The sequence below is a fragment of the Corapipo altera genome, unplaced genomic scaffold (genome assembly GCF_003945725.1).
Source record: "Corapipo altera isolate COAL_440 unplaced genomic scaffold, ASM394572v1 22b, whole genome shotgun sequence".
In the NCBI taxonomy this organism is placed as follows: domain Eukaryota; kingdom Metazoa; phylum Chordata; class Aves; order Passeriformes; family Pipridae; genus Corapipo; species Corapipo altera.
Genome location: NW_020884876.1, coordinates 9649158 through 9668466, shown reverse-complemented (window position 1 = coordinate 9668466; position 19309 = coordinate 9649158). Strand labels below are relative to the sequence as shown.

Genomic DNA, 19309 nt, shown 5'->3' with positions numbered 1-19309 from the left:
ACCTTTTGTTATGTTTTCTCTCCCCTGTCCAGCTGAGGAGGGGAGTGACTAAGCAGCTTTGGTGGGCACCTGGCATCCAGTCAGCGTCAACAGTGTTATTATATTCTGTATACAGGTGATGAAAGCTAGACCGAAAACTAAGGCAGGAAACAAATATATGTACTTTGCTGAAGAAACACATTTTGTGTTGCTGAATTTCATATTAAGATCCTTAATCTACCAGCTTTTTAAAGTAGTTGAAATATCTTTATATTACTGGAATTAAAATAATGTCATTTATAAGTTGAAAGTACCTTTGTACTCAGAGTATGTCAACATCAATGCAGATTTGAGTTGAATATTGCTTTTTCCAGTTTGAAATTTTGCCCATAAATTCACTTTTTGCTTTTATTTCTCATTTTACACTTTTAAGCTATTCAATCCATTCCTGATATCTATACTCTTATTTTCTGAATCTAGAAGGTTTTTTTCTGAAATTGCACCTAAGTCTTTGAAGAATAATAGTTTTATACCTTCAGTTGCCATTCATCTTACACATTTTGTCTTCAATTTTTTTACTGAGAAATGACATCCAGTGTTATTTGAATTTTACTAACTGTAAAAATGTATTTGCCTTTCTATTTTTGTTTATAATACAATGGGACATTAGTATAATTTTTTGGAGGTTAGAAGAGAGATACAGAAGTCTGTCCTATTTGTCTGACCAGTAGAGTAAGGGGCAGACTCCCTACTTTGCACAGGAACCATGGCAACTGTGTTATCCCACTGATACTGCTCCTGTAATGGGTAACTGAAGTTTTTATGAAACTTGAAAGGGCTAATGTAAAACTCAAGAGACATTAACTGAAGTGTTCAGGAAAGATTTCAAATCATCACTGGCATAATGTGATACACTTTAGAGCTTGAAACAATTATTTGTTACCAAAAAATTTGGACATGTGTGGGATATAAGAAACTGATAATTGTGTTTACATGATCTATGTCCAGAAATATTGTTTGTGAGCAGAATTAGATTCTGTCTTGTGTGTAAGCTACTTTAATATCTGATAATGAAATTTCAAATACCTTAAATATGTCAGGATGATTCCTATCATACTCATATCCACTGCACTCTGTTACAGACATTATCAGACACTTTATCAGATCTATTAGTTCTAAATTGAAATATGAATCATCAGTTTTCATAGAATCATAGAATATATTGAGTTGAAAGTGACCCACAAGGATCATTGAAGTCCAATTCCTGTCCCTGCACAAGACAGCCCCAAGAATCACACCGTGTGCCTGATAGCGTTGTCCAAATGCTTCTTGAATTCTGTCAGGCTTGGTGCTATGACCACTTCCCTGGGGAGCCTGTTCCAGTGCCCAGCCACCCTCTGAGTGAAGAGCCTTTTCTTAATATCTAACCTAAACCTCCCATGACACAGCTTCATACTGTTCCCTTGGGTACTGTGACTGGTCACCAGAGAGAAGAGATCAGTACCTACTCTTATGCTTCCTCTTGTGAGAAAGTTGTAGACTGCATTGAGGTTTCCCCTCAGTCTCCTGTTCTCCAGGCTGAACAAGCCAAGTGACCTCAGCCAGTCCTCGTATGGCTTCCCCTCTAGATCCTTCACCGTCTTCATAGTCCTCCTTTGGATGGTCTCTAATAGCTTTATACCCTTCTTATGTTGTGGCATCCAAAACTGCACACAGTACTTGAGTGGAGTGGGCCAATCACCTCCTCCAACTTGCTGTCAGCCAGGACCCTCAGGTTCCTGTTTCCATGGCACTGCTCTCCAGCCTCTCGTTCCGCAGTTTGTATGTACATCCTTACCCAGAGACTCAACTCTGCCATTGCCAACTGTCATCTCCATAAATTCCGGCCCTTCCATTACATTCAATGGCACTCCCCGTCTCACCTGCCTGTCTCACCTATCCCTTCTGAAGGGCCTATAACCATCCAGCACAGTACTCGTATCACACACTCATCCCGCCAGGTTTCACTTATGCCAGTGATGTCATATCTCTGGGCCAAAGCTTCAAGTTCCTCTTGTTTGTTCCTCATGCTGCCTGCGTTAGTATAGAAACATTTCAGTTGTGGTTCTTTGTAGCCAACATCCCATGGAGCAGATTGAGAGATCTCACTGCTTTGGTGTGCCATCCTATTGCTTATCACTGGCAAGCCTGGTTTTGTCCCTTCCCACTTCCAATCTAGTTTAAAGCACTTTCAAGGAGCCCTGATAATTCCTGATCTAAGATCCCTTTTCCCATTAGAGACAGGTGGACCCTATTTGTTGCCAGCAGACTGAGAGTTGTATAAACTGACCAATTATCAAAAAAAACAAAGTTCTGCTGGCAACACCAGTCTCAAAGCCAGATGTTCATCTGTTTTTTTGCCCCATCATTCCCTGCAACTGGCAGGACAGAAGAGAATACAACTTGTGTTCCAGATCCCTTGACCAGTTGACCCAGGGCACTGAGGTCCTTGTTCATTGTTCACAGCCTTCTTGTTGGGACCTCATTGCTTCCTACCTGGAAAATCAGTGGAGGGTAATAATCAGTGGGATGTCCCCAGCTGGGAAGTTTCTTCATGATGTCCCTTACCCAGGCCCCAGGAAGGCAACACATGTCCCTGTGTGTTGGGTCCAGTGAGCATATCTGGCCTCTCCAAGGGGAGTCACCAATAACTACTACCCTTTTTTTTTACTTAATTGAGGAGGTCGTAAGCCTGGTTCCACCAGTAAATCTCTTCCTCAGAGTCTCCAGTACTTCTTAATCTTTCCACTTCATGTCTCAGCTCTGCCACTAGGCTGAGCAGATCATTGACCTGGTCGCACTTCACACAGCTGTTGTCCCTGATGCCCTCTGAAAGCAGCACCAAGCTCTGGCACTCCCTACAGCCTGAGACCTGGACCACTGCATGCTTCCATGGGTGTTCTGTCTGGCTGTCACATCCTTTCTGGTGTGTGCAGAGGAAGGAACTTTTATCCGAGTGGACACCATACTTGAGCTCTCTCGGCAAGGGTGATGACCACCAATGAGTGAAGTGGTAGCACCTCATTGCCCTTCCTGCTCTCCCTGCCAGCACAAGCTGCTGCCCCACACTCCTAGTCACTCATGCTCCTTGGAGGCAGCCCTTGTAGGGCTTTCACGAAGGAAAGCTCGCCTTTCTCCCTTGGCACAATCCTCAACTCCAGAGCACTTCTGTCCTTGCAGCTCACTGATACTTTTTATCAGATTGTCTTACCAAGACTGATGATTGTGTATTGCCAATATCCATCTTGTCATCTATTAATACTCTTATGAAGTCATCTCTGAGATCCCTTAATTTCTGTCTTTAATGTGGTTTTTTCACTGTGAGTAGTTCAATAAATTATTGTCTTATGCAAAAACAGTATAGTTCCTATTTTTTTGTCTTTGTCTACAAATTTTTTTGTGTACAGTAGCAATATACTTTAAATTTCTGTATGAGTTGTTGATGACTATGCACCCTGGAAAAATGGATGCAAATACTACAGAAGCATTCTCAGAAGCACCTGAATGTTCTAAATTTACATAAGATATGTTCCTTGTCTTAGAAAATGTGGACATATAGGTACTTTCATTTATTGAAATTTAAATGACTGATGCCCACTAAGGGCTTTGTCTTTTCACTTTGATTTTTAGCTTTTTCTTAAGCATACTGCTTTCTTTACAGTAATTCATTCCTCCCTATGTGGTAAATATTTAACAAAGTGCAAAACTAACAAGTTGTGAGAACAAAAAAAATGGATCATGTCCAAAGTCTTATGATGTTAAACACTTTTTGTAAGTCCTTGCTGAGAATCATAGTTATGCATCAGTTTCAGGACATTGATTCAAGATACAGTTGACAATTGTTAAGACCAAAAAAAAAAAAATGTACTTTGATTTTCAGTAATGGTCTTACATTGAATAGAGGTACATGTTTTAAGAAAAACAATACGAGAAAGCAGACGTTCTTATGGAGTTTTACACTTTCTCTTTGCTAGGTCTATTGGATTCTGCTTTTCTAAATTCTGTGTACAAACCAACAACACAGCAGACATATTATTGGAAAATATAAACTGGATGACTATTTTTCTCCACAGTCAATTCAGACATAATAGTAAGTCAAGGAAGTCCAAAGTCAAAATGCAAAAAACCACCTCACTAGCTCTGGACAAAGGTAACATTTTGGGGTTTTTCGCTCACAGTGAGATTGTGTTTAAAAATACACATCTGCAAAATTATTTGTCCTTTTTTGTTGTTGGAAATTTGATTTACTCATATTTTCTTATTTGAAATTTCTCATATATTGTTTACAGGTATTTTTAGGGGGTTGGATTTGTCAAGGGGAGTTTTGGGTGGAGGACAAATTAATTGTTCATTAATAGTTCTCAGTGCATAATAGTTCTCTTCAGATTTTTTTAAATGATCTTGTAAACATCGACTGTTGTTGCAAATACACAAAAATGAAAAAGAATCATGACATGCACTGACATGCACTTTTATAATTTTTTCTGTTTATAAACCCTTGCTTTACTAGCATGAGAATGGGATTTGTAACTCTTTGCCCAGTTAGAGGTCAGGCATAGAGTTTCAGGGAAAAATAAAGAGGTTTTATGATCCTCTTCACTTTATACTTTTAGAGATGAACTGCTATAAAATTTCTGGCAGTAATATATAGAGATAAACTTTATAAAGAAAATTTATGATTGAGATAATCTTCTAACATGAGTATCTCCATTCATTCATCCATACATTGTTTATTATTTTTATCCCTTCGTTCTGTATCTCACAAGTGGAACTGCATATCTTTCTGTAAACTGCGACTTCAATGATTGCCTTTTGTTCAAGGAGTTTGTAATACTGCTGCTGAAAATAGGAGGCTTCTTACTGTTATGAATGACTTGGGTTTACACAGATGTATAAAATTCCAGATTTCTCCTAATAATGTGGAGACTTTTTTTTTTAATTGTTTCATGAATATTGTGTTTCTGAAAAATACAGCTCTTCAGAAGTTTACCTAGGGCACTTTTTTGATCAACTTTTTTATTCTGCAGTGCACAAAGCATGTTTTCCAGAGAATTGCAGGGCACAAATTGCAAGCAAACATTGAATTGCTGATTCAGCAATTCTTCAATGTAGTAGTTGTATCCATGAGTCTTTTTGTGGATCTGGTCTTACTTGTGCTGAAAATTCCACAATAAATCCTGCAGTTAAGACCTTTGCATTTCAGAGCCTTGGTGTAATCTTTTTAGCTTTATCTCATTTAATTGACACTTGCAGTTTCTGCTCTTTAACACTATCATTGTCCTGGTGGGTATATATATATATTCACACAGTAAAGAAGCTAAGTTAATTTCCTTATATGAAATTTAACTAGAGCAGTGGGTGTTGCCCTGACAAAACCCCATGTTTATCTATGAGTTTTCTGAACGTAAATAAAATTAATAAACTTGATGGATTTTGTATTTAGTATGAATTCTAAAGATTGAGAGAAATCAATTTAGCAAGATGTTTCAAGTGTTTAATCTATACTTATTCTTCCTGAGCTCTCTGTAGAGTTTTTAAAACACAATGTTTTGAAATAAAAAGTTTTCTGTGAAGAGTTGAAATACGTATGCAGAAAGATGTTTGGTATCTAATGTTTTCCTAACTACTATTTATAGATGCAAATAGTTAGATTCCAACTTGCAACTCAGTTCTGTGGCTATAAACAAGGGAAGCTATCTTTGTGTATTTATCTATCATATTACCATCAGACCCAAACTCTCCTTTTGAGTAATTTTCACAAAACAACTTTGGCTTTATAAATAGCAAAGATTCAATGTGCATCAGCAGGAAAGTGATGACAGAAGTCTCATTTGCAGCAAGCATAGCCTTTACTTGGCAGCATGCTGAAAGGAGGTGAAGGAAGTTGCTTCTTCATCTTCATAAAGGTCCATGTATTCCTTCAAAACTACTAAAACCAATAGCAAATTATTACAGGCATGTGTGAATGGCCAAAAAGTTTGACTGAAGTGAGAAACAGAGCTATTCTTGCACAAAGCAGCATCCTCCTAATTTATTTAAAAATGGGATGAATAGACACAGAAGGCATTTTAAAAATGCATTAGAGACTAATACTGTATGCAAATATATGTTGTCATTCAGATCAGTTTGCTGAAGTACCAATTAATAATTTTCTTCTGACATACATGATATCTGAATGTTTTGTGACAGCTGAAGATATAAATTCGCAACACAGCCGTATACGAATTGCAGATATCTGTGATGATTTTGCCCAAAGAAGGAATTGCATAACAGGACATCTTTTCACAGCTAACCTGTGAGACCGCTATTGTACTGAGTAGCTGAGAAGGAGTAGCAAAGCTGTCACTTGGAAGGGAAGCTTCTTTTGAACATCAGAATGTTTCCGGGCATGGTAATTTAAACTCTGGCCTTAAATCAGTAAAGCACTTAAAGTAACTAAATTCAAATCTTATGTTTGCAGTGAAGTATTTGTTGAGTTGGGGCTTCAGCGGGTAGCATTACTCAGTCAGGATCATTTAGTGGGAAATGGCACAGTTTTGAACCTTGTTTTCATTCATGAAAACCTGTAACATTAAGTTCAATGCAGCTTCTCAGCTGGTGAAGCTGGCAGAGCACCATTAACTAGGGCTGTGACACAAGACAAACTGGCAAAGGGTGTGCAGATATTTGACTTTGGAAACTGGCAAAATTCCATACTAAAAAAAAAAGTGCTGAATCTTGAAATCTCCTCATTTTGAAACAACTTTCTCTGTTAGTGGTAAGGGGGAAAAAACGTTTTAAAAAGACAGAGAAATTTCTCTTAATAGTGTGCATAATATTTAAATGTATGTCAATAGAAGAATTATTTTAATCACCATGGAGTTTTCCATTCAAAATACCATTAACCCTAATTAGTTGGGTTTGTGTCCTGGAATTAATGTTATTGCTACTACGTTTCTTTTCAAAGAATATGTCTTTGTAATAGTTACATATTTTTATATGTGTATGGACTATATTCATGTCTCTCTACATATCCTTTTATAAATATATGTATACTGTAATTTTGAAGAGTCAGAGTATATATACAACCTGCCCTTGTGTGTAAAAAAATAAATGAAATTTTCAATATTCACCTTGCCATAACAAAGAAGTGCGAAAATATAATTTAATAATATAATAATAAAAATATAATTTAAAGAATAGCATGTGCTTCATTGAAAAGGATTAGGTTCTTTTTTATTGTTATTTTATACAAATGTAAAGAACCACTCTTGAGGTGTGCTTTTGCTCTTCCTGGACTTGTGCATTTTTTTTTAATAATAATCTTTGCATATACTTAGTAACTTATCTGGAGAAGAAGCTTAAAAATGTATTTCTTCATTTGAGCTAATACAACATGGATCAAAATAGAGACATTTAGTATATTGACCTAATATTGAAATTTTGTGAGAGTGCTTTCCAAGTCAGTAATTGCAATCTCTTTGTGACGTATATGGCACTGTATTGATTCAGAGCCCATCACTTGTGTCTAGTCTGGCATCTGAGCCTGCTGATGATAACACTGACATCTGCAGCAGGTAAAAGGCATTAGAGAATATGTTGCTTCCTTCTGGTTTCTTGCTTCTTGATCATTAGTTTAGTTATGTGTGTTTCTACACTGTCTTGGGACACAAAGGAATGTTTCATTTGCAAAGCAGTTTGTGAAAATGTGCTGATTTATTCAGTCTGTTAGACTGAACTGATTCTAAATATAAAAGTTTTTTTGTTTAAGATGTGCTGTGGAGAATGACTTTGGAATTGTACTCAATGCTTGAAATGCAGCATTATAAAATAAAAAGTAAAATACCAAAGTGATATTCTAAGGATTTGATGTATACCTTGTTCAGTTTTTCAATTAATTATATGAGGTGAAATATGCACATTTATTACTCTCTAAAAAAGCTCTTCATCATTTTTATTGCTTCCTTAGCACAATTAGATTAATGTCATCATTCTCACATGAATTTGTGTTCTAATTGTATACAATATATAGCATTATGATAGGGTGGTCACCATTTTCTTGGCAACAGATTCTACCTACTTATAGACAGGTAAAAGATTTCTATGTACACCATATTTTGTATAACAGCAATGAAATAATATTAAAGAAATTATCTTTTTGAATTTGTGTGAGTGAATACAAGAGAAAATATGTTTGTGAGTCTAGGATCTAGAATATTGTAGTGGAGGATCTTAAAGGAAGTTGAAGAAAAAAATATTGAAGAATTACCACAGCACCTTTAAGAAGCATGCATTGTCACTCTTATTTTTCAGTCCATTATCAAACACATTCTGGTCAGATTTCACTAGGTTTTCTATGATACTTGATAAGTAGCCTTTCAATGTTTTTGAAAAATTTCTCTACACAGTTTGTAATCTGACCTGTATTGATCTGTGCAAATTCTATTGTGTTGTTCTTAATTTTCCTGAATTTCACTTACTTTAGTCAGATCATTAGTGAAATAAATTAGTAATTTAGGAAGTATTTTAGAGAATAGGATTGTACTATAACTACAGTTCTAATTATGGGCAAAGGTTTGCCCCAATATTAAATTCTACACAAGTTACAGAAGCTTATAAATAGATTTATGCATCTGTTGAAGTGTCGGTTGAAGTATGACACAAAAGTAAGTTTTGGATATTTTTCAGCATAGTTGGATTTTCAGACCAAAGTTGTCTTGTCATGACTGAGTAACAAGGTTTATTAATAAAATTCATTCAATTTATATATTTATATTCAGTATTTTGTATCAACTTAGTTCACAACCTTATGTGAAAAGAGATACTCCATACTAAAATGTGTACAGAAAATAATCATGCTATTCACCAAGTCAAGGAAACATTAATAGCTGAGTACAGTAAATAGCACCTAGCCTTCCACACTTCCTAGAAGATCATTATACACAGTTAGGTGCAGAACTACCTCTAGATCCCTAAGGAAGAAGTAAGGTTTGAGAAGACTACATGAATCTAACAGTCTCACAATTGAAGCAAAAAAAAGTATATGAAAGAGTTGGCTATGAGAAACGTACAGGAAGATAGAATCTTTGAGAGGGGGAGTCAGGAATTTAACAGGTTGCCCAAATACTAGAGCAAAAGATACCTAATCCAAAAGTGTTTTAAAAGTGTGATCTTTCATCACTGTTTGTAAACATTTGCTGTTCAACATTTGCTGTTCAAACACCTGAATTTGCATTTTTCTTCCGTTTGGCTTATGTTAAAAATTTTGACAAGATCAGAGATTCTTTCCCAAAAATCAGAGATTAGGAGTGAAACTGTCTGGAAAGTGACATGAGAACACACCTGAATCCAAGAGCCTGAGAAAAGGCTTACACTTCGTGGAATACTGAAACTTTCCCTAATACATGGAGGATTTCTGCATCTTACTGCCACCATTTTTTTTTAATTTATTTTTTTTTAAATTGCAGCATGACTAGTCTGGAAGTTGTGATCACGCTGGGCTTTGTGCTTACATAAAATCTCCATGACAGCAGAACTCCATAGTAGAGAAGAGATTGCAGGAAAACTCCCCTTAGTCTGAAATGGAAGGTGCTCTTCTGCTGGACTGCAAGTCCCTTCTTCCCAAGCTCTGTTTCCTAAAAATGATGCAGATTTTTTGTTTCAATAATAAAAAGCACTGGTATTTCATGCTACTGTTACTGCATGGACCAGTCATACATGTATGTAGATAAAATGTATCAAAGTATCTTTTAATTTTATATTTTTTGAGACATGATAAATTAAATTGCTTTATTATTAATACAGTTTTGATTAAGACTCTAAGAAGAACATAGTACTCTGCTTGCACAGCATTTAAGTATAGTAAAAATTTCTATTATCCTCTCATTCACAGAATTTAAATCATGACCTTAGAACTCATTAACTGCTATAAATAAACATGTTAACATTACATACTTTTCTTTTGAGGATGAAACTACTTTCACCTGTTTAAGGACATAGACCTAAGGTCAGTAACGACATTCCTTTCCTCCTAATGTAACTTGCAATCCTCTACTATCCAGTCTCAATGACTGTTGCTTGACATTATAATAGCATTGAAGCTTTTGTGAAAATTGCCTTTATTTTAGATTTTTACTGTTCTGACTTCTCCCTGTACTTTATAAAGTTAGATACATTATCTAAAAAGCTCTACTACTGCAGTTAACTTCAGATAATGTCACAACACTGTTTTCTTCACTTATATTTAATATATCAGTGTATTTAAAACAGCCTTCACTAATTATTTTTATGCAAATATTAAAAAAAACTCAACAGGCAGTAGTGTACCCTAAGACTAAGAATACAGTTCCCACTCTCTACAGTTTTCCCTTTTTTCTAAGTCTTCAGAAGAGTAATATTGTTTCAACCATGTTAGATTCCCCTATTAGCTGCCCTCGTCTTAGGTGGTGGAAAAAAGCAAAATATTTTCCCTTGAACTATCGGTGTCCTTGCCATTGTTTGATATTCCTCTCCTAAATCATGTTCTTTGGAAGGACTTTTGGAGCAAATAGGTTTTCTATCCTCTCTAAGAAGTCCACTAAACCTCTTATACTGGGAAGATTTTATGAGATTTCTCTTGACTCTTGATGGTTCCTCAGCTCAACATATGCAATTGATCATCTACTCACCACCATTTCACCTGTGTCTGGAATAAAGCTGAAGTAAAGATAATTGAGGAGTCAAAGTGGGAGCAAAACTTGCAGGAGAGAATTTTATTTCAGACATTCTCAATAGTTTTTTGTTACCCCTCTAACCTTCACCACACTAACCCTCTCTTCCCTCTCAGTCTTTTCAACCATCTGAATCTATCCAATTTCTTCAATCATCCTTTTAAAACACCTTCCTTCTTAAAATACTAATCTTATCAACTGCTTTCATATGAAAAGATGGATTTTCTACAGAATGCTAAACATGTTTCTTTACTGGACTGACTTTATGTAAATATGGATTTGCAAGCCAGCTTGTCCTGCAGTCTTGGTAACAAATATTTGGAGGTGTTATTAACCCACAGTCCACTTCACAAGGAAGTGTGACTCATTTTCATATGTTATTTTTGATAAATGCTCTGAAAAAGTATTCCATGTCTGATCCCGTAAAGTCAATCCCCTAGATAATGCAAAAATCTTGGCCACTAAAAAAAAATTAAAGATAGGAATATATAGGATTGTGCCTTTTTCATACTGTAGAAGACAACATGTTCATGCAATAATTCATGTTATACCAAAACATTGAAAGATTTTAAAATATGTAGTATTTAAAGAAGCATCATAATTTTGACTGGAGAGAGAAATTGCTTTGCTGGAAAACTTACTTCTGGGGTAAACATATATTGTAAAATATATATTTCAAAAATTATTGCTAGCTTTAGTATCTAACATTCCAAATAGCACATCAGTTAAATTTTATTCATGACTGACACACATATTTCTCACATTTAGTTTAGCTGGAACATTAAATCAACCTCATATCCCTGTATTTTACTGTTGTTGATATCTCTGTATCTACCAAGTACAAAGATAATGCTTAAGCCTTGGTAAATCAGTACTGTATACCTGCTTTAGACAACAGTGTTTCCACCACAAGAACTAAACACAAAATATGTAAACAACAGTTGTATTTGCTAAATGCATAATAGCTATATGAAAATAGAGTTTTATGTTTTTTTATAATGTACTCAATCAAAAAGAATGGATAATATTTTTAAAAGATATCAGACCCCAAAAATAGCAGTATCTACTCCTTTTGAAAGTATCAGTTGTTGTTTCTGTTGCAGAATTTATAAAACACTTTTTAAAGCTTCTAGTTTGCTGAGACGAGAAACTCCTAATAATTAACAGCTTTAGGAAAAAAAAATACAATCTGCCTTCATTTCTCACACCCTAAGACATAAAGGTGGCAAACTGAAACTTTTTTTTAATACTTTCTGTGAAACTGATGTTGCTCTACCATAAGGCACTTCTTTATGATAGTGTGAAATTAAAACAAAAGAGGAGCACATGGACTTAACTCTCTGAAAATTTTAATACATTTTGGAGTTGTATTGAGTTACTAAAGCAGTGTAAGTGACCTGTTCTTTCTCCGATCATTTTAGTGTAAGGCTGAGCTTTTACCTGGCCTCCCATCATACCCCAGCTTATTAATAGGGCTCCAGAGCACTACATCTCATTTGTGGAAGATGTATAAAACAAAAAAAAAAAATAATGACAAACTTGTAAACATTCCCCTCTCATGTAAAACTTAAGTGAATATTAGCAAAGGGAGTCTTCTTCACTATCAATGAGTAGAAAACTGACAAAGTATTCCCAGCTTTCTTCAGAGCTTTCCCTTTCCTCCATTTGTAATTCTAGGTTATTAAGGAACTGGTTTCTGTGGGAAAAGTACTAGCAATGAACACCTGCCAGAAGGACAATCCCAAATTACCTTGTTAGACTCTAATCTCTACATAAAATTAATTTAGGTCTTACAGACTTAATAAATCTCTCTTTCAAACCATCTGTTTGTTGCTCCCAAACAACTAGGGGTATGCCTGCACTGCAAAAATACAGATCCCAAACTGTTTAACCTAGAAGAGCTTTAGTGAAGAAGGTTTAGACAAAGATATTTGGGGTTTTTTTCCTCAAAACGTGGTAGAGGAATTTATTGAAAACTTTGGCTGACTGATATAAGCCCTGAAATTAGTTGAAGAACATATTCAAATAATTCTTGTTTTACCTTTTTTCTACACTGAGGATTAGTTTGGTTTTAGATACCACCATAATTTTCTTTTGCTGGGGAAACTTTATTATCTAATAGTCATTTCAATAATGTTCTACTAATTTTAATCCCCAGTGCTTTTCCAAACCTTTACCTTCACCAATTTCAAAATCACAGTGAATGACTTACATTGTTTCCCTAAGACTAATATTTCAGGAATCATATTGCTTAACCCTGCTTTTGACAACAATAGTGTACTGATTATTTTCTATGTATGTATACATATGTATACTCATATACACTATATATGAGTATGTTTACAAATATTTACATACAGATGCACATATTTTAAATATAATTACATGTAGAAAAATGTATGTTAACATTGTATATGTGTTATGTATACTTTTTTTTATTCTTTCCTTTGTTAAGAGCTCCTTTATCTAAGTGATCTGACCTCTTTCTTTAACTATGGAAAGCAGAAAATGCAACCACAACATATCCTGTCATAAATCTCATTTGAGTACTCAGTTCTCCTCTGTAGACGAGAACAATACCTAACTTGGAACTGAGCATCCTTAGGAACCCCTGACGTTTTTCCCGGGAGCCAGATTGCTGTATGACCTGACAATATTCAGAACACAGACTCAGCATTCTTTCTGTAGCCAGATGGATACATTTTTAATGTTAAATTTCTTTGCCATTAATAAAACATAGTTCATAATTTTGCATTCTGTCACTGCTATTCTATAAAAACCATAAGCAAATATGTTTTATTCTGAATAGCTTGTGTACTAAGTAACTGCTATACCTTCTGAGTGCCACTTGTCTTTTTGCAGCATCTGATGCCCATTTTTTTCATCTGTGATTCAAGCTGCATGTGATTCCTTGAAAGCATACCAGTTTTTATTTATTTCTTCTGACCCTACCACTTATCTGTATCCTCACTATTTTTTATTATACTAGATTAATATGGAGGTGTTAAGTCAAAACCAGTGCTAATACTGAACAACTGCTCTGACGCTTATATCCGTACACCTTTACAGACACAAATAGATTCATAATGGTTTACACAGCTGAGGTTTTGTTCTACTGCTTTGAAATCAGCTAATAATTAGCAAGAACTCATGTAGGAAATAATTCATAATTGTCAGGTTGGGAATAAAGCTGAAATGGAAGGTTTTTCTTGCACTACTAGTTTGAAAATACCTGCATGTTCTGTTCCACTAATTTCAAAGCTTTGTTCTAATACTTCTCTAATATGGAAAGGTGGAAGTTAATTGTAGCTGAAAGATTTACTGTTATTATTACAGTAAAAGCTGGAAAATTAAAAACTGTCATTAAAAGATGTCACTTCTCTTTATAAAAGCAGTCCCTATGTAATTAGTTTTTGAATTCTGTTAAAGACTGAGAGTACAAGTCAAAACTTGCCCTGATTGCTCTGGCCTGGTAGTTTGTGACACCAGTTTTCTATGAAGCAGAATATTTTCAAACTCAATAATGTTTTCATCTATGACTTGTGGGGACTCAGCTAAAATATCTAAATATTTTAACAGAAATTACTGAACATCTTTAATATGTTTTCAGATATGTTTTTGGCAAGATAAATTACTGCTTTCAGTACTTTTTACTGTGAAAATAAGTAATTTCATATTGACAAAAGGCTTATTTCATATCAGAAAAAAGGGAAATGCTGCATAAAAATTGGGGGTTTTTTCCCTTCCAAAGAAGAGGTGACTGTTAGCATAAACTTGATGCACACTTTACCTGCGGTTTTGGTTCTTTTGTAAACCCTTAAATAATATAAATTTCAGTGCATTTGAAATGAATGTTAAGAACAAAAAGTAAAAACTGCAATAAATAAAAATATTAAATGCAATCCTAAAGTAATTTCCTTTAATCTTAGTCCACTGGGATTGGACTTTCTTGGGAAAGATGTTTTTTCCTATGTCAGATGTGTATTAAATTATGAATATGAGCGAAATTTAGATCCTTGATCAGCATGCCTATTTGACATAGAAAACATCATACTGGACTCCATGACTGGGACATATTAGTTATCAGCCTGTCCCTTTTGGAAAAGAAGCTTATTTCTACAAAGGTTATCCAGTTAGATAAAATTGGAATTAAAATCAAGTTGAAAATGCTCTAAGACTCTTCATTTGATTTTGCCCTTCATGAACTTGTGAATCTTGTTTAGAAAACAACAACAAATTGGAGAACGATATAAATGTTGAAACAGAAACTTTTGAATAGTAAATACATTGATCATCGCAAAAAGTAGTACACATATGAGATTGATTTAAATTAATTGTTTGCCAAAGAATTTTGAATAGGGAAGACTTTGAGGAATATCAAACCTGTCATAGGCAGTTGATAAAGCAAAGAAACACATTCTAGACATTTGAATTGCTTCTGAGCTGATCTTTTGAGCCATGAAAAATTTATGTTTGATATCCTTGTGGACAAAGTATCTTTGAAATAAGAATGTCTAGTGTTTCAAAACATAGAAGAAAATGCTTGTTTAGTATACAGAACTGTTATTACCCAGGGTTTGTCTTAAAGTAATATTTGCTAGCTTTTCTGTGGATGCTTGTACATCGTTCATTGTTTACATTAACCATGTTTATATTTTATTTCTGTTTCACTTGCACTTTTTGGCGGCTTGAAAATTTTTATTGTTATATAAGAGTTTCATTAGGAAATATCTGCAGGCTACAGAGTGAAAGTCATAAATAAGAGGAGCGCTATCATTCTGACCTTATCAGGCGGCTGTGGACAATTTTTCTTCTACCATCAGTACTTGATTCTTTTTCTCTGATGTCTTTTATATTAAAATTCAGCATATCTACTGAAAAAGCAAAGCTGTCTTGAAATAAGAAATGTTAAACCAAATGAAAGTTTCCTTTTATTGTATGCCATGTGTTTAAGGGTTAGCAAGATAATAATTGAGATATCCTGAGCTGCCTTATGGGTACTCTTGAAGATTTTTAAGTTACTGGTATGACTTTTTTGCTCTAGTAACCAACTATAATATATGCTGGATAAATGAGTTCTTTTCACAGAGTTGTACGGTGGTGGCTCAATAGACTGAAATGCATAAAACACTGTACAGCTCCTTGAATGGAAGGAAAACCGTACGGGAATGACTGTTAGCTGACGTGTACAGTTACAAGACCATATTCTCAAATTAGTGGTTTTGTTTTAATTGAATATTTGAAATAAGCATTCAAGGGTTGTGGAGGGGTTGTGGGTTGGTTTGTTTGTTTGTTTAGTTTGGTTTGTTTTAAAGAAATCAAACCCATGTAAACCAATGTAATCCAATTTAAAGCAAAAGAAGTAGTAGGTGAGTTTCTTTATGCTCGTAATTCATTATTTTTTCTATTATATTCACCACAGTCAAAATATTTCTGTTTGTAATTTTTTTTTTTTCTAATTCATATTTCTGTATGAAATTACTGCAAACAGTACATGCTTTGGAACCAGCATGGATTATGGTAACAGTCTTGATAACAGATACCTTTGTCAAGGATGTAGATATTTTGGGTGCAATTGAATAAAAAGCATGAATGAATCTAAAACACATTCTGTGTGGCATTTCCTTTATGCAACATACCTTTTTACCACTTCCTTCATGGTCGTTAGAAGGAATTGCCATTGTCATTGCATAAACTAGGACTAGAAAGAGGAAGAAAAATCTCATGTTGCTGTTGCTGCATTTTTTAGTGCATAACTTTAGCCAAAAACTAAAAAGACTTGAGTTGAACATTTGAGTCGTTTTTATGGCTGAGGAAAATGCTGTGCACATGAGAAGCTTAAAAATGGATTTTATTGTCAGTTTAATGCCTCTGATTTCAGAAAGATCATGTTAGTATAAAACACTGGTATAAAACATTTCTTCCAAAAAATATTTTTAACCTTTAATTAGTTTTGGTAACATCATAAGGATTGTTTTGGTTGGTTTGTCATGACCTATCCAAAATATCATATAAAATATACACCATCTATACATTTAAATGTCCATTGAGATAAATCAAATTAAACTAAACTTCTGAAATATATAAATGAAACTAAATAAAAGTTTTAAAATTCAGCTTTGGTATTTTGGTGACTTAGCACATGGCTTCCTAGGACAATACTAATATTGAAGTTCTTTAGCGTTGCAAAAACAACAGTGAGCATAATCTCTCAGAATACTGTGTATTCCATTCTTCATTTTTATAGTGAATGAATCTTAATTGGATTATGTGGTGCATCAATATTACTCAGTGAAATGAAATTATTTTAATATCAAAATTGACTGTCTTCTTTGTGGGAATTTTATTTTCAATGTAGTCTTCATGTGTTAGTTGTCTACTGTCAACACAAAATTAAGTAGAAAATCCCAAAATGTGATTTCACAAATGTAATATTCTAATAAGTCTTTACTAGAGTAGAATCTGTTATGTTTATATCTATCACAGTGAGTACAACAGTGTTTTGATGAAAGATTTAAAAAGAGTGTAAACTTTATGTGTTATTAAACAAACTTGGAAATGTATCAATTGGGCAGTATCAATTAAAAAAAAGAACTGGAAATATAACAAACCAGGCTAATGTAGTACAAAAAGTAATGGAATGTGACACTTACCAAATAATTTTGTTTCTCCTATACTAAAAAAAAGCAGTTGATTTTTTTTTGTACTTTTCCTTGGTTTTGGTATGCTACCTGTATGAAGCATATGGTGCTCTTTTTTTTTTTTTTGCACTAACTGCTTCTAAGACTTTAATTTTGAGGTATCATGAAAATCATGTTGCTGTTCCATAACATTCCTGTAATTAGCCTAGAAGTACTTCAGTAATCCTTCCGTTTACTTTGGGAGAGCTCTGCTTGTAAGTTAGTTCAGTCCTCACTCTATTGCATACAACTGATTTTCTAAATGTCTTATTGGAAAATATTTAGTTGTACAAAACTGAAACATAGTAGGAGAAATATCTTGGTTCGATAGCTAATACAAAATGTTTTCCAACTGGATTAATATTTCTAAAGATTGTTTACGTAAAAGAGTTTTGAAAAGAGAATTTAGGAAACAGAAACTTTGTGCTCTGTTGCTGATGTAGTTCATATTTATGTAACGTGTAGGAGCAAGTACTGGTAGAACATGCGAATGCAAATGATGTATTTCATCCAGTAGTCCACACTGGACAGTTGATCCATGTTGTATAACTGCATTCAAAATAGGATTGTTGGTAAAATTCATTAAAAAATGGACAAAACAGCTCAAGACTCACTCGTATTCATTTTGGTATTCAAGTGGTGATGTCAGGCCAGACACACTGAAGTTCATTTTTAAGTACAGATTATCCATTTATTAAATAACTAATGCCTATATTAGTAAGGAAGAAACTGTCAACCTTTTTTTATGTATTTAATCTCCTAAATATTTGTAGCTGTTCTATAATTTATTTTTCTGAGTAAAATTTTTCCTTTTATTATCATCATTATTACCTAAGTATACTATCAAGGAACAAAGTTTAGCATTCTAAATTGATTAGCTTACAGGAAGACAGTGTTTCAGTTATATATACAAAGGCCAGAAAACAATCCTACAGCAACACGTAATAAGTCATAAGAAATATTATATTTACCTTAGTATATCATATATTAAATTGATCTGGTTATCTTAAAACTGCTAGGGCTATATCAATGATGAATTAATATATGTTACAGCAATTACTCTAGTCTTCTCTAGGATGGTATTAACTTAAAAAATGAACAGTGCCACCCCCCATACCTGTCCTTTATTAGCAAACAATTTTTCAATTTGAAATAAAATATTTAGGCATTTTCTCTAGCCAGCTTTCTCAGTGCCAGAACTTTAGTCTTTATAGTTTATTTCAACACTTCCTCAGAATTTTTTCCCATATTTCATGCGCTACATTATATATTTTCCTGTTTCAACAGCTTTTTTTATGAATGGCAGATTTTAATTTAGGTTGGAATAATTCAACTGCAGTACTGAAGATTTAAGTTCAAGACTTAACATTAGGCTAACTTTACATTAATATTTCTAATAATATTTCTGTCATTCGGAGATATATCAGGTCACCACTAACTGCTGCCAGATAGGTGTAAATTTTACATATTTTATATAAAATTCATGAAAAATTAAGGGAAGGTCATTCTGCTATGTTGAACTGTAATATTACACTTGATGTGCTGTGCAAATTCCAAACAAATAATGAGATTTTTCATAATAATTAATAAAACTTTTTTAAACAGCATCTGTTGCTGTGTTGTTAGTTCAGTCTGACACTACACAGACAACGCAGTGTCAGACTGTGAAACATAGTTCCAGTCATACATCTTCATCTCTTACCTCACTACCTTCCTTCTATGCCTTATAAATCTTATCATCTATCTATGCTTTGCGACAGTTTCTCCACCAATGTTTCAATACTCCGGTTAGCTTGTAACCTAGTGAAGCTGAAGAGGAACATTCCTTAGGGATTTTATGTGTCACTGAGTTTCTCTGGGCAATGGTTCCCTTCTGGTGTCTTTCTGTAGTCATCTGCACTAGAGCTGTAAGGGCAGGAAGCA

General features: G+C 34.2%; 1 protein-coding gene across 1 annotated transcript in view; it reads left to right on the top strand.

The window, feature by feature from the left end:
• TENM3 (teneurin transmembrane protein 3) overlaps positions 1 to 19309 on the top strand; it is a 1300501-nt gene that overhangs the window by 151337 nt on the left and 1129855 nt on the right. The gene's annotated exons all lie outside the window — the stretch shown is intronic.